The sequence below is a fragment of the Balaenoptera musculus genome, chromosome 1 (assembly GCF_009873245.2).
Source record: "Balaenoptera musculus isolate JJ_BM4_2016_0621 chromosome 1, mBalMus1.pri.v3, whole genome shotgun sequence".
NCBI classification, from domain to species: Eukaryota; Metazoa; Chordata; class Mammalia; order Artiodactyla; family Balaenopteridae; genus Balaenoptera; species Balaenoptera musculus.
In genome coordinates, this window is record NC_045785.1 from 33,869,165 (window position 1) to 33,881,485 (window position 12,321).

The 12,321-nt window shown below is 49.6% G+C and overlaps 1 protein-coding gene across 1 annotated transcript in view; it reads right to left on the reverse strand.

Annotated features, from left to right (window-relative positions):
- HIVEP3 (HIVEP zinc finger 3) overlaps positions 1-12,321 on the reverse strand; it is a 132,115-nt gene that overhangs the window by 93,751 nt on the left and 26,043 nt on the right. Inside the window, exon 2 of the mRNA XM_036833782.1 lies at positions 7,539-7,736. The gene's annotated coding sequence lies outside the window, so the exon portion shown is untranslated. The remainder of the gene's footprint in view (positions 1-7,538; positions 7,737-12,321) is intronic.

Consider the following 12,321-nt stretch of genomic DNA (forward strand, 5'->3'; position numbering starts at 1 on the left):
GTCACCATGCCTGTCCCACCCACCTCTGTGGAACCTCCAGGACCACCCCAGGCCCTGTTCCAGAACTAGTCAGGCCCATAACTGCAAGTAATTCACAGTGTGACCTTGGGCAAGTCACTTGCCATGTCTGAGTTTGGGTGTCCTCATCTGCTTTGGGAGAAGATCAAGCATCCCTACCTCAACTCTCCCCAGCCTGGCTGTGATGCCCGCAGGTGACGTCAATCTGAAGAATATTCATGATCATCACCCCCAACAATGTTGCAGCTTCTTCTAGACCGTGGCCTTAACCCCCTGCAGCTCCTAGCCTCCAGTCTGAGACAGAGCCCCAGAAGCTGCATTTTAAAGAAACACCCCAGGCAATTCTGTTGGAGCGGAGGGAGCTGTGGATCACACTTAGAGAAATTCTGGCTCGCAGGATTAAGTCCAAACTCCCTCACCACCCACCCAACCCCTGATCAGACCCTCACCCTACTGGTCTGTCCATTCATCACCCTGAACCCAGACCTGAGTCTGCTCTTCTCTTGTCATTTCCCCAGCACAGAAAGCCTTCCTGACCTCCCTCTCTCTGCTAGTCTTTTTTCCATCCTGTAAGGTCCGACTCAAATGCCTTCTCCTTCCTCCAACTTGTCATTGGTATCCCGACAAATCCATGCACTCTCGTTTCCTGCCTGGGTTGCTGGCTGGCTTTTCACCAGCTCACATCCTAGCTTCCTAACCAGCCTGTAAGCTCCCTGAGGGCAACCGTCTTCTCGCAGATCTTTGTGTTTGATCACAAACACTTACTGAGCATCTACAAAGACCAACACATGCACTGCAGTGTCATAGGAGAATGGCAGAATTCCTGCCTGGGGGTGCTCTCTAACAGTAATGACAGAGTAGAAGTAAAGATAGGGGACCACGGAATCCCAGAGCAAAGTTTCCTAATGCCACAGGGGAGGGGCACACAGGAGGCAGAGAAGGAAAGTCCAGAGAGAATGCGCAAAGGATTAAAGTGTGAGGAGTTCCACAGGAGGCAGAGGAGGAAATTCCAGAGAGAATGCGCAAAGGATTAAAGTGTGAGGAGTTCCACAGGAGCCAGGGAGGAGGAGGAAGAAGGATGGAGATGACGGGAACGGCTGGACTAAGAATGCTGAGCTAAGGAGTTGGACCCGACTCGTAGGTCAGAGGTTGGCAAATCCAGCCCGCTGCCTGTTTTTGTTCATGAAGTTTTACTGGAATACAGGCACGCCAGGTCTTCTACACACTGTCCATGGCCGCTTTCACGTAGCAACAATGGAGGTGAGTAGCTGCAGGAGACTGTACGGCTGGCAAAGCTTAAAAGATTTACACCTGGCCATTTCGAAAGAAAGTTTCGCGGATCCTGGCCACAGGCTTTGAAAGCTCTGGGTGGATTTTAAGGAAGGGACAGTACGGTCAGATTGGTGCTTTATCTATTATTTTGGGCCAACATAGGGATGGGCTGGAGCAGACAAGCCGGCAGGAAGGGAAGGTGGCTGGGAGGCTGCCATAACTAACTGTCCAGGCGGGGGATGGATATCACAATTGCTGTTGTGGATTAAGAGATTCATTAAGAGTTGCTGTGTGGGGGACTTCCCTGGTGGCGCAGTGGTTAAGAATCTGCCTGCCAATGCAGGGGACACAGGTTCGAGCCCTAGTCTGGGAAGATTCCACATGCCGCGGAGCAACTGGGCCCGTCAGCCACAACTACTGAGCCTGCGCGTCTGGAGCCTGTGCTCCGCAACAAGAGAGGCTGCGATAGTGAGAGGCCTGCGCACTGCAATGAAGAGTGGCCCCCGCTTGCTGCAACTAGAGAAAGCCCTCACACAGAAACGAAGACCCAACACAGCCAAAAGTAAATTAAATAAATAAATTAAAAAAAAAAAAAAAAAAAAAAAGAGTTGCTGTGTGACCGCCTTGGGCTAAGCCCTTCACACATACTCCCTCATTTAATCTGCACAGCCACCGCAGGGAGTGTTGTTATCCCCATTTTACAGATGAGGCACAGAGAGGTGAAGCAGCTTGCCCAAGGTCACACAGCTGGTAAGCAGCAGAGGCGGGACGCAAAGTGCCAAGCTCAAGGTCTCCGGGGTCGAGCCTGTTTGCTTGTTGACGGATCCCTTCAAGCATCTCTGAGAATTCACAGAACACAAGTCCTCTGCAGGAGAAAATCTACCCTGAGTCGAGCCAGGCAGGAAGTGGGAGGCAGGCATGTGGCTATTTTGGAAAAGCGACACGAAAAACCACGAAACTTCCTACCTGTCCCGTTTTGTTCCCATCTGTCCTCGGAAACAAGGCTGCCCTCTCTTAGATGAAAAGGTGTTTCTCCCCACACAGTGGCTCTGCCGCTGGTGGTGGGGGGAGCACTAAGCTTAGCACACGTTTGCTATTTCTAAAGGGCTATATAAACAAACAGGGCTATGTAAATAAGAAAAAAATGAGGTCACCCTTTTAAAATCTAACAATGTTCTTTTTCTATGGGGTGAGCAGCAAAACCTCAGAAAGAACTTGTGCTTTTTTATCCCCGAGAGGCCCTCTCCAGCCCACAGCCTCCCGAAGCCACCAGTCTGCCCCTCCCTTCCTTGCACCCTCCGAGGGGAAGGCAGGGGGCCTGGGAGCCGGGACTCCTGGGTTTTACTCCTGGCTATGTGGGCTTTGCCTCGAATGCCCAAAGCCACTGCCCAACACCAGTCACCACCTCCTCGGGGCCTTGACATCTGTCCCCATCCAGGTCACTCACAAGCACTGCACCACGCTCACGTGTCCTCCTCCTGCATAAACCAGCTTGGCATGCTGACCCAGAGGACCCCTCTGACCATCCCTCTCCCTCTCCCTGCCCCCCTCCCCTGCCTGGATCTGCTGAGTGGCCTCAGAGGTCCTTGGCATGATGATTAGAAGCGATTTGTAAGAGCCTTCCACACTCTCCCCCACCATGTCTTTGAGCATATTTTAATCTTCTGGACCTCTTCTCCCAAGCCCATGGCTGGAAGTTATTAGAGCAGCTCCGGAGAGCTTGTTTAAGTCACCAACAACTGTTAGGAGACACCTCCAGCTTTGGCAGGAGCCTGGGCTTCTCTGTGTTTCCCAAGTACTTTTCCCACTACTGACCACCCCCGCTCCCTGCCCGTGACCCTCTCCACCATGGACAGCATCCCCTCACTGCTCTCCTCCACCGTCTTTCACTACCTACTCCTCTGCCTCCCAACCCCGACTCAGCATCCTTGGCTCCTCCATTATCCTTCAGCACAGAAACGAGAAACACTAATATTTGCTGAAGGGGCGGTTTTCAAACTGTGTTCTGCAGAGGTGTTTCAGAGGTTCTTCAAATGTCGTGTGAGAATTTTATTCTAAAAATATAGTTTGACTCCTATTAAAACTGTTATGGAAAACGGACCTGAACTTCCAAACATGTTCTACGGCACACTGTAACACGGAGTCGAGCCAACGGGGGCGGCCAGCTGAATGTGGTTTGTACAGACCTCGGACTAAGGCCGGGGTGGATCTTGAACTTCAGTATTGAGATGTGTCTTCAACTAGAAAGACTAGAGCTTCTAACTGGGCATCTTTTTTTTTTTTTAACTTTGTGTTTATTTATTTATTTATTTATTTATTTATTTATTTATTTATGGCTGTGTTGGGTCTTCGTTTCTGTGTGAGGGCTTTCTCTAGTTGCGGAAAGTGGGGGCCACTCTTCATCGCAGTGCACGGGCCTCTCACTATCGCGGCCTCTCTTGTTGCGGAGCACAGGCTCCAGACGCGCAGGCTCAGTAATTGTGGCTCACGGGCCTAGTTGCTCCGCGGCATGTGGGATCTTCCCAGACCAGGGCTCGAACCCGTGTCCCCCACATTGGCAGGCAGATTCTCAACCACTGCGCCACCAGGGAAGCCCTAACTGGGTATCTTTATGTTGTTGTTTTTAAAATTCAGGACTGTACACACTTCTGTAAAACCACACAAACAAGTACATGCTAAAGCTTTCAGTGATATGAGAATGGATTACATGGATTATCATGAAGATGTCATAAATGGTTGTGTGCTTCCTGAGTGCTGTAATAAGAAGGAATCCAAGAAACTGTTTGACACTGTTAGTGATGCAAACCAGAATTCCCTTCTCCTCCTCCTTAAATGTTTACATAACATTGAACTGAAGACCATCCTGGGCTGCAAGATCAGCTATGAGAAATCTGTTACCAATTCACATTGTCTTATTTAGAATTTTCTTAATATCGTGCAACCAAGCCAAACAAAACAAAAATGACGAAGCAATCCTGGATGTTACAGCTGATATTCCGATACAATGATCATCTAGAACAGAGATCAGCAAACTTCTTCTATACAGGGCCAAACAGTAAATATTTTTGGCTTTGTGGGACAGACAGTCTCTGTCACAACTACTCAACTCTGCCATTAGAGTGGGAAAGCGGCCATAAATAACGTTTAAACGAATGGCATAGCGGCGTTCCAATAAAATTTCATTTACAAAAATCAGGCGGTAGCCTGGGTTAGGCCCACGGGCTGTAGTTTGCTGACACTTGATCTAGACCCTGAGCGTTCAATGTTTTTATGCATCAAAGCTGAGTCATTGCTCTGTTAATGGATTCTCATAATAAATAGATGATAACATTTTAAACTTAGAAAATAAATGTGTGTTAATAAACTACCACTTTAACTTCGCATTCCATGCAGGATTTGACTTTTTAAAATGGTTTCTAAAACTATAAAAGTTTGAAAAGTACTAGCAGAAAGCTTTGCTGCTAAGAAAATGCTTTCACACCCGTCTTCAAATTAGATTCATCCTCCAATCGCTTATTCAAAAATTACCTTTACTCTGGAGAGAGCCCCAGTCCAGGCCTGTACTAAAGGCGAAGGGCCATGACTCCACAACTCCTTGCCCTCAAATAATTCCAACATTCCCGTTCCCAAGCCTCAAATGGTATTAATGGGCCCTGCTGGCACGGGGGATTCTGCCAGGCCACCGAAGACCGGCACGCGGCCAGCTCCTACCTGGCACCCCTGCCTGCCTGCCTGGGCCTGAGCCCTCCACCTCGTTCAGATGCCATATATTCCAGCCTCCCCGCTGGTGGCTGGGGGAAGCTGTGCCAGCAGTGGGCCCTGAGTGCCTGGACACTCCAGAAGCACTGAGTCAGCACCCCATTAATCACATATACTTGTATTCCCCAGAGGGAGCACGGGAAGGGGTGGGGACCAGATTTCTCACTGGAACTGACAGCTCATTTTCCCTCTGGGCCGGTCCCATCCCCTACAGATGCTTCCATGCAGCTGCCAGGGCCCCCGTGGACAAAAAAGAGAGTTTGAGAGTGAAGTAGGGAAGGACAAGTGCCAGGTCTGGGGAGGATTCCCCCATCTGTATTTCCCATGACAGTGTCCCCATTTCTCTGCTTGCAACCCTCAGAAGTTTCTACTTCCAGCATAGTTCAAGTGTCTACTGCACACCTAGCTGAATAAATTCAGACCCTGCCCTGAGACTGCTAGTGGAGGAGACCATGTACAGCTAACTGTGATACGTGCACAAGGAGACAAATGCTAAATCGAGGTACAATGAGGTATCCCAGGAGGCTGAGGAAGGGGGACCCATTCGTTTGTATTATGGTGCTACTGATTTCTATTAAAAGGTAGATACTCTTGGGGGAGAAGTCCTCCTTGAAGCTATTACTGCCTTTCTTTTGGAAGCATCTTAGTGGAGAAGAAAGTACTGGGTCTTTTGTAGCCAGAGGTTCTGCTCCTTACTAGCTGTGTGACTGTCTTTAAATTACTGCACCTCTCTGTTCTCAGTTTCCTGTACAAAAGAGGCAATAGAACCAGCCTCACTGTGGTTTCTGCAGGACTCAGTCTTGTCTGCAAAGCGCCAGGCCCCATGTGCAGCATTGGCCCTTAACTTCACCCTGACTCTCTCTTAGGAACTCATGCACCGGGACCAGATGGCAGAGTATGGCAGACCTGTCACAGTGCTGCAGTGAGGAGGGCGGAGTGGCGGTCGACCTGCCTGCATGAGTCAGAGGGCTGCTCATGTTGGGGAGCCCTTGCTAGGTGTCTGGCAACATCCCAGGGCCTCACCTGTATCTCGCCAGCAGCCCTGTAAGGCAAGAGCCATGACTCTCCCATTTTCCAAGCAAGAAAGACGAGGCAGAGAGTCTAAGCAATCTGCCTCCCGAAGTAGTAAAGGCTGGAACTGGAATCTGAACTTGGGAAGATCCAGAGCCTCGACTATTAGGTACCACATCAAACATGCCCTCAAACTGAGGTTCAGATGCCCAGTCATTCTTCATCAGAGTCCAGGGGATGATTCCTCCACCTCCTCTGGAGAACCCTGATCATGGCCTGGGTCTAGGGGGTCCACGTGGTACGGCAGAGCTGTGGGCAGAGGCCCAGGCCCAGCAACCGGGCAGTTCAGACAGCTACAGAGATGCTGTCTCTGAAGGCTGCCTGGGTCCCTGTCCTCCTCTCTGTAAGTGAGAACACTTCTGCTTGGACGAAGGGAATGGGCACTGCTCACGGCACACCAGGCTGGGAAGCACCCACTGGGACTCACAGCAGAGCCCACAGACCCAAACACAGGACAAGTATCTCCAGAGGCCCCAGAGCACCCAAACCTTGGCTGCATCAGAATAAAAATACAGATGCCTGTGTCCCCACCTCCTGAGATCCTGATTCAGAGAACATGCCTGGGTGGGCCAAGGAGTCTATTTTTTTTTAACAGAGGTACTCTCCCCCTCCCCTCTCCTTCTCCCTGGGTGATTCTGATGCACTCCACGGCCAGATGAAACATCCAAAGACATATTCCCAACCCAAAGAGCTTCTAACACCACACACCTAACCTGAATCACAGCCTGAACTTCTAACCTGAAACCACAACTCATACCTGAAGAGCTAAAAACAAATTAAATAAGCATATATATAGCCATGCTGGGGCCCTCTCCCAGGGCCGTTCAGGCAGTCTCTCTGGAGATGGGGCCCTGCTATGGGAATTTTTAAAAACTCCAGGTGATTCTAATATGCAGCCTGGGCTGAGCACCCAACATCCTTTCATTTCTTCATATCTGGGAGGGCCCTGAAAGATGTTGCTCTGTCTTCAGTACCCACTGTGATGTTCTAACTAGGGAGGGGGTGGCAGGGCCTCTTTAGGCAAGAGCCATCCTGGGAGGCAGAGGTGGGGCACAGAGAAGTGGGTGGAGCTGCCCAGCAGGACGGCATGGTGGGGTTGGCATGTAGGGAGGCCGTGGTTCCTTAAGCAGTGTTGTTGCCAAGGACAGAATGGAAACTGAGGGACTGGGGAGACAGGACTGCATTTTGGGGGAGACAGTGTGGGGCAGTGAAAGAGTGTTGGCCCTCAAGGTTTCTACTCCTGACCAAGGAAGTCCCGAGGACGTCCAACTTTCACAGAGGCTCAAGGAAGGCAATCATCACCACCATCATCTTCACCACCACCATCCATTTTAAAGAGGAAGGACTCTAGCAAGTTCAGGCAAGAAAGACCACATGGAGCCCCCAGCAAGCATATTCATCGACCGCCCGTTTCCTACCTGTGCTGAAGGCACCACTTTCGATGACCAAAACTAAAACGCTGTTCTCTCTGAAAACCAGCATTCATGTCCACTCCTGCAGCAGCTGCCTCCTCTCACGCTCTGCTCTCCCCTCTGGAAGGGAGGGCTCTCCTGGCCAGTGTCGCTTGAGGCTCCTCCATGAACTAGTTTGAGGCTGCCGGGTTCGTACCCCGAATCCTGCAGGGGACGGTCGAAAAACACGGTCAAAGAGTTTGTCTGGTCAACTTCTTTAGACATAGAACAGTGTCTGCCTGGTCCCAGAAGCCCAGGCCCCAACTCCTCCCCAGGCCGCTTGTCTTGGCTCCAGGCCAGAGCTCCATGGTCCCTGGGGAGACGGTGTGGCGTGGCGGCCCTGGCGCCTACCATATTCTACCTTGTACCTGGCACCTAACTTCTATAAGCTGGCTATTTCTTCACCAGTAAGTAGGCAGAATTCTAGGACGCCCTTAGGTTTCCTGTACCCCCCTGGTGTATGCACATCACGCATATCCTTAGGCCTGTGGAATATAATGGATTTTACTCTCACAATTAGGTTCTGTTATAGGGCGCACTTGACCTTAAAATAGGGAGATTATTCCCTCGGCTTGACCTAATTGAGAAAGTCTTTTAAAAGCAGAGTTCTCTCTGGTTGGTCACAGAAGAGGAAGTCATAGGGCTTAGAATCAAGGGGAGGAATTGGACATGCACTTGCTGACTTGCAGGTGGAGGGGGCCGTGTGGAAAGGAACCTGAGGGCAGCCTCTTGGAGCTGAGAGCAACCTCCTGCTGACTCCCTGCAACCCCCTAGGCCCTGGATTCCAGCAACTGAATGAGCCTGGAAAAGCGGCATTTCCCCCTAAGCCTCCAGGTGAGAACTCAGCCTACGGATACCTTGATTTCAGCCCTGAGCAGAGAACCCAGCCACTCCGTGCCCGACTTCAGACCTATAGGACTGAGAGCTAACAAAGGAGGGTTGTTTCAAGCCGCGGTATTGGCAGTAATTTGTTACACGGCAAGAGAAAAACCCAGACAACCTGCAAAAGTGACCCCTATTGGGGCCTGGGTGAGAATTAAACGCAATAATAGACATAAGTGCGCATTGTATTCCCCAAACCATCAAACAAAACAGAGCATTCAGGGCCAAGGGAGGCAACAACGTTTACTGCGCCAGTTTTTAATAATCAACTTACCAGGCTGTGGTAAGAATCAAACAAGAAAATACAGAGGAACATGTTTCATGATCTAGAAAGCCTGGGCTGTTCTAGTTGATTCTAGCACGGCGTGTCACATCCACGCTGCTGCCTTGAGCTGTACTCTGGTATGTCTGCTGGAGGTGGTGTGGAGTGATGGCTGAGAACAGGGCACCTAGGGCCGGGGTACCTGGGTTCCAGCCTGGGCCTTCTCCTCATTACCTCTGCTTTGGAAAGTTGCTGAGCCTTGCTTGCCTGATGAGAGGGGCTAAGAATGGCAAGTACCTCCCAGGGTTTTAACGATTCAGTACATGTAAAGGGCCTAGACCCATGCCTGGCACGTGGTTCAGCCCATGTCATACTATGGATACTATTCTAGTGCATCTAGTGATCTAGGTCTGGGGTAACCTGCATGCACGCCTGGGGCACTGTCACCTTCCTTCTCTTGGGCACCATGCTTTATATTGACACAGCCTTGGAATAGTTAATGTTTTGGCAACTACATCCTACTGCTGATTCCTACAAATGCACAGCTAACCAAAGCCCCTCTGTTGTCCCCTCCCTGCTATACCTGCTGCTCTCAAATCCAGCCAGCCCCGTCCCACACCCCAGGGCAGCATCGCACCACCACACAGCGGAATGGTTGAACTTGCTCTGTGGCTCCTGTCTATGATTTCCCAATTCTGTTGTCCAAAGCACCCAAACTTTTCACCACTCCATGTTTTTCCATCATCTCCACATCTGACCTCATGCCCTCCAACAGATCTCAAATTATTAATAAAAACAGCTGGCTCTATCCCTCCGCGTATAGAAACACCAATGTCCCAGAACATGTTATTCTATAAACACAGTCCACAATTCCCCACCTCTGAGCCTTTGCTCACATGCTACTCCCCTCCCCGCATAACCATGTCTGCCTGGCCAAATCCTACCCATCCTTCCTCAGAAGGCTCACCCAGCTCCTGCCAAACTGGACTTAAGTCCTGCTTCCCCAGAATGCCCAGAGCACATCTGCTGGCCTCTTAGGGTAAGTAACAGCACCCCCTGTGCACAGAGACTCCAGGAGTCTTAAAGCCTCGGTAGACAGCCTACGCCTGGGGCAGGTTGGTCTGACTCATCCCTCCACCCCTAGAGCCAGGCATGGTGTGTCACACACAGCACAGAACAATTCTCTTTAGAACCTAATTCGGCCGTTCATTCATTTAACAGATGTGCATTCAGTGCCTACTTGGGGCCAGGCTGGGTAGTAAGTCCTGGAGATAAAAGACAGCAAAGATTTATTTCCCTCCCTTCAAGGGGATCACAGTTGGGGTGGGGATGGTGAGGGGCAAGAAATCAAAGGAATGCATTACAGCATCGCTGGTTCTAAGCTGCTACATGGGAAGGCGTAAAGAAAAGAGCAGTCAATTCTGATGGTGTCTGAATGTGTGAGAAAGAGAGAAGGCATCTCAAACAAAGGAAGGCAGTGTAAATAGACAGGAGACCCCAAACTGACTGAAGGTTCAAGGAAGTGCAACGCGGGTCCATATGGCTGGAGGTAACAGGCAGTGATAGCTCATGAGGGAAGAGTTGGGCAGGGAAAGAACTTGGTATAGGGCTTCCCTGGTGGCGTAGTGGTGAAGAATCCGCCTGCCAATGCAGGGGACACGGGTTCAAGCCCTGGTCCGGGAAGATCCCACATGCTGCAGAGCAACTAAGCTCGTGTGCCACAACTACTGAGCCTGAGTGCCACAACTACTGAAGCCCGCGCGCCTAGAGCCCGTGCTCCGCAACAAGAGAAGCCACCGCAATGAGAAGCCCGCGCACCACAATGAACAGTAGCCCCCGCTCGCCGCAACTAGAGAAAGCCCGTGCGCAGCAATGAAGACCCAATACAGCCAAAAATAAATAAATAAAAATAAATAAATCTATTTTAAAAAGTATTAAAAAAAAGAATTTGGTATATGAGATAGTCTGGACTTGATCTTGTAGGGGAGTGAGGTCACCAAAACCGTTTTAAATCAGTGAGGTAATGTGGTCAGGCCCAGGGGTGTGGCCAGAGGAGAAGATGGGATGAGGTGGGAGGAGGGAGCCACGGCTCTCCTCTCTTTCATTCAGCGTAATCTAAATGCCACTCTGGCCTCTGGTGGCAGGTGGGAGAGCCCAGCGGACACACCTGCATTGGGGTCACCAGGAATGTCACACACACTTGAGGTTCTTATGGGCAAACTGGGCCCATCTGTCTACGTCTTCTCCCCAGACACCACTGAAATGAAAAGAGAAATGTACAAGTAAGAACAGATCCATAGTAGCACCAGCTGGCCAGCAAGTCTGAGGAAAAGCAGACAAGTGGGAGGCACAGAGAGTCTAATCAGAGCTCAGCCAGCCTCACCCAACATGGGCAAGGGAAAGGCCCAGCTGCCAAACACCCAGGAAACTCACACAGAGGCAGCAGAGCTGGGGCAGGGCAGGAGGGATGGAATTCCTGAAATCCAAGGATAATGAGTGAATCCTTCAGGTTGCCAGAGAGACCAAAGTTGCGGGGGGGGCGGGGGACAGAAACCACCTGCCCACACACCTTACTGTCTTCATGAGTATTACTTAGTGCTTTCACGAGACTCTAGCCCTGGCAAATGGCTTGACTGTTCATTACTGAAACGTGCTGAAGGCTCCGTAAGCTCTTTGAATCCCCTGCTTGCCTCAAAATCCTCCTCACTGTTTCTTCTACCGGTCCGCAACTGCTGTACTGTATTTCTTACACAATCCTAGTCAAGCCCCATGCTGACATACCCATTTTAGAGACTTCCAATCCTCAACAAATCCTGACCTTGCCTCGCTCCCCCAGATATGCCAAAGCTCCATGGAGGTGAAGTTCCCCCTTACCCAGTGAGCAATAAACTCAGCTTCCTCTCTGACAGTCTCTATACAAATTTTGAGAATCAAATTGACTTTGCACTTGACATCTGCATCATTAACTGCTAGAGGGCAACAGAGCCAAGACTACAGAGCTCTGAGGAAAAACGGTTAAAGCCCTAAGATCCCTTACTCAGCCAAGTCTCAAAGCCAAACAGAGAAGCACTAAAAATAGTACGCCACCCACTTATCTTTTCTTAAAAAAAAATTACTCCAGGAATTACTCCAACAAAATAAAAACTGTATCAGAATAAGTAATTCAAGAAAGGTCAAGACAGGATACACAGGAAACAATGATGAACACTAAGAGTAGAAAAAACGCACAGTCAAATCTAAACAAATGTTAATAATAATGGTCTCATCTTGTTGGAAATTAGATACCATTTAGTTCTTGACATTGACAGAGAAGTATGGGTTTTATTTTTTATTTAAGGGTACCATTTCTGAAGAAAAATAAGATACAGACATTTAAAAACTGTTGGCGGGAGCAAAGAAATTCAATTATTCAGCAAGAGTTAGGAAAGGGAAAAGAAAAACAGATAAAGGAAAAAGTATAGCAAACAAAAGACATAAAGTAAGATGATGAAAGTAAGACCAAACATATCATAAATACAAGAATATGAATAAATGAAATTACTCTAGGACAGATTAGATTGGGGGAAAAAAATCCAGCCATATGCCGTTTGGAAGTAACACACAAAT